The sequence below is a fragment of the Centroberyx gerrardi genome, chromosome 21, assembly GCF_048128805.1.
Source record: "Centroberyx gerrardi isolate f3 chromosome 21, fCenGer3.hap1.cur.20231027, whole genome shotgun sequence".
Taxonomy (NCBI): Eukaryota; Metazoa; Chordata; class Actinopteri; order Beryciformes; family Berycidae; genus Centroberyx; species Centroberyx gerrardi.
This window is the reverse complement of record NC_136017.1, coordinates 18,340,307-18,344,369: the sequence shown is the minus strand read 5'-3', so window position 1 is coordinate 18,344,369 and position 4,063 is coordinate 18,340,307. Positions and strand designations below refer to the sequence as shown.

The window sequence follows — 4,063 nt, the reverse complement described above, 5'->3', positions numbered from 1 at the left end:
TGCATAAAAACAGTGAATCAAAACCTTTCAGGGAATACAGGAGTTTTTTCAGCTGGTTAATATTCACGTCTTGTTTGTTATTCTTTAATACATGATATTACCTGCAGTAATGCCAGCTGTCTTTCTCTCCTCAACTCATACAGTTTCCATCTTTTGTTTGAAGTCCTTGATTCAAACCACTAAACATCTCTGACAGGAAGATAGTTAGGATTTCATCTCCAGTCTCATTTAGTTTACAGTGTGAACAGAGACGTTCACATCTTTCTTGCCATGAATTTGAATGATGACTTTTTTCAGTTGCCTAGTTGTGGTTTAGATTCAGTAGGGGAGCAGGGGTAAAATGAGCCACTTCTTACATTTTGTGCTACTATACTTGTTTTGTATACATAAGCTTGTGGGGCATTCATGGAAATGAAAACATTTTCTGTTGTGCAACTTTACGACCCATTAGAAAAGTTGGTCTTTCGGCACAACTTGCCCCAGGCTTAGGGGGAAAGTTAACCAAGTTGAGCGCTGTGGGGGTGAAATATTACAAAACTTAAAGATGACCAACTGAGTTTTCGGCCATTATTTGTGCTGGTGAGCAAAGTGCTTCCCCCAAAAACAATAAAAACAGCCCACCAGGTGACCCAGTACACAATATTGTTCCAGGCTGTTTTTCCTCTCCGCTCACTCAATAACCATGTTGGCAGAAGAAAGAGACACAACTGAGTTTGGGAGTGCAAAGAAACCAAAACCTGATCGGTGATGTTGGGTGGAGAAAAGTCATGGATAAGAGGAGACACCGTATAAATAATGGAGAAGCTTTCAATCGGTATAGAAAGATACCGAAAATATTTTGTACCGATGCGGGCGATGCAAGCCGCCGCACTGAAATCCGGATGTAAATGTTGTAGCCTTGTAAACCTTTTAAATCAAGACTTTGCGAACATCTTTGAAGGTAATACGGAGTCATTGGGGTCTAACAACATAATCTATGTCTGCACAAGTGAAATTATGAATGTAAACAAATCCATGTTATTTACATGCCCTTTTCAGTCCTTTCACTAGGGCTTTTCCAGCCACTAGAGGGCAGACAATCTCTTCTGAGAGTCACATTCTACAACATAAGTGATGTTTACGTCAACATAACATGGTCATAATTTCTATTTTCAAAAAGATAATGCACAACTTGGCTCAACACAACTGTCAACACAGTGTGTGTGTGTGTGTTTGTGTGTGTGTGTGTGTGTGTGTGTGTGTGTGTCATAACCTGTTCATGGTACTTCTCCTTTGTCAGTTTTCTCAGCGTATCTCTTTAATGTCATTATATCCTCTGTTGCCTTGTCACTGATTGATTTGACTTTTCACTCAGGCCCACAGTTATGAGTTTATGGCCTCATGTTTTACAATCTTATAACGCCTCAAATGCATCTACTACCATTTAGATACAAGAATCATGACATCTTTAAACATGATGAAATCACCTGACAGCAAAAAAAAAAAAAAAAGCAAAACAACAGTTTTTGACCTGGCTCTCTTTCCATTTTCCGCATGTGTTCAATTAATTTTTCTTCCTAAATCTGTGATCACATAATTAATTTTGTGTACAGTTATCTAGCTACAAGAGGTGGCTCATCTTACCCACAGGCTCAACTTACCCCATTGTCCCCTACTTTGTTCAGTATTTTCGTTTGAAGTCTTTTAATGAAACAAGGTATTCTGCTAGATTATAATGTCTTTCCAGACATTATAATTATCTATCTGACTTTATTTTCTTTATGAATGTGCTTGTATGTCTCTCGCTCTCTCTCTCTCTCTCTCTCTGTCTCTGTCTCTCTCTCACTCTCTCTCTTTGCCCCCCTCCTCCCCCACCCCCTCTCTCAGTCTCTCTCTATGTCTCTCTGTCATTGCGCTGCTCTTACTAAGCCAGCAGCAGCAGTCTTTACTGTTCAGTCCTTGTCTTTATCTTCCCCTGTCCGGTCTGGTTGCTGCTGTTTCGGAAGGAAAACATTGGAAAGTTCAGATTTCTCAACCTGGATTCACTCATTTTCACCAATGGACAGAGATTATTCACCAGCAAGTACAGTGACATCTTAAAAAGTGAGTATCCTTTTAACAAAAACTTGAAAGTTTATCATCTGCAGGTATGTAGCAACTGACTACCGGATAATGTAAAAACTTGTCAAATTGCAATATAATGTCCCTTTCAATTATTTAAAATGTTTTAATTTTTTTTTTATCTAATTGATTGCCACATAATGTAATAAAATCTTCAGACTTATGATAATTATAAAAAAGTTAGGCTACACCCCTTATAATGTAATATTTATTTGTCAATGTAGTAATGCATTACAATATCTGGAAAAAATGACTACAGTACCAGGTTTTATCATATTTGTGACTAATTTGGAAGGAATTTTTTTCACAATATGAAAAGTTATTACATTATCCAACATTTATGACAGTATCGGTTGCTACAGGGCATTTACGTAAACCTAAACCTAAACCTTGGTTCATTCCCTGTTATACAGAAGTTTTGTATTTATTTTTTATTGATGTATTTTCATGTCGAGACCTCCAGGGACCCATGTGGGAAGATTTTAGTTGTTACTGATTTAGAATTGAATTACAGAACTGTCTGCACTGTACGTGAGGAGATAATCGTGATTATAGAGATAACAGATAATATACTGATTAAATACTCTATATAGGATAATATGTAGTATATAGGAGACCGTAACGATAATACATAATAGATAATATATAAGAGATAAAAGATAATAGTGGTAGTAGATTATAGAGATAATAGGTAATAGTGGTGTGAGTGAAACCTAGGATTACAATAGTCATTCTTATACATTCTCTAATTTAGATAATTCCTAATGAATTAAATTACAGTGAAATTAAACTATTCCTTATTTTTACTGGGGACCCCCTAGATTAGAACCTCCTCAAGGACCCCTGGGGGTCCCCGGACCCCACTTTGGTGACATTAGTTTCAAGTTCAATATTTGCCGGAAATGTTTGTCTTCTAACCTCAATATCTTGGTGCGATTATTTGCAAGAATATTTCCCAGTCTCTCCATCAACTATTAGGATGCAATTGCAAGTTAATAAAATGTCTGCCCAAGCTGCTGAGGGACCGTGGTAAAAGTTGCTCTCAAGTATTTGTTTCTCTTTTCTTTAATGACACTCCCTCTTCCTTTCACAGCACTTACATTGCCACTAGGGAGCACCTATGTTTTTTGTTTTAAATGTCATTTTAAAATAGCTAATTTTTTTTTGTATGATAGAAACTCAACAAATTTTGACCAGTGAAACTTCCTTTTGACAGCCTTCGCTTTACCATAGGGAGCATCCATGTAGCTATATGGTTTTGAAATAGGATATTATTATTATTATTATTATTGAAATATTATCAAGCCAGCGTCCTCTTGTTTTCACAGATCTTTAATTAAAATATAGGCTGTCAGCGAGTAAGATAATTTCAAAAATTTCACAATTCCATGCTTTATGGTGTAATAGTACTCATTTGACAACATATCAGCTTCAAACCAGCTCTCATCGGTTTTTCAGCTCTCATCTGATTTTCACAGGTGTTTATTTGTCACAAAGCCATATATGAGGGACCTATTACAAAACAAAAGCATGGAATTGTATAAATAATCACCTAGCCTATCCAGGCATGTTCTAAAGACTTTTCTGACAATCAATCAATTAATCAAATACAAAGTAATAAAATAAAATAAAAGTAATGCATACAATTGGGAGCATAGTGAAACTGAAACAGACAGACCAATGCAGCGCAGTAAAAGGGGAAGATTAAAACAAAACGGATTACTTAAAAGCTAGGTAAAACAAAATCAAGGTCAGATCAGCTATAAATGTATTAACACATACTTATGTAAAAGCTAAACTAAAAAGGTATGCCTTAAGATTTTGTTTAAAAGTGTTGACAGAGGACCAGAGGAATCAAGAAGGAACATTGCATACCTTAAAATGATTGGCGCCCCTCAATGGCAAGAAGAGAGGGTGTTACTGATTACATTAGTCTGAAGTTTCTATAACATAAAACAGAAAA

General features: G+C 36.2%; 1 protein-coding gene across 1 annotated transcript in view; it reads left to right on the top strand.

The window, feature by feature from the left end:
• Positions 1-1,990: 1,990 nt before the first annotated feature.
• The window catches only part of LOC139917353 (DNA-binding protein SATB2-like), a 44,442-nt gene continuing 42,369 nt past the window's right edge, over positions 1,991-4,063 (top strand). The window contains exon 1 of the mRNA XM_071906466.2: positions 1,991-2,082. The gene's annotated coding sequence lies outside the window, so the exon portion shown is untranslated. The remainder of the gene's footprint in view (positions 2,083-4,063) is intronic.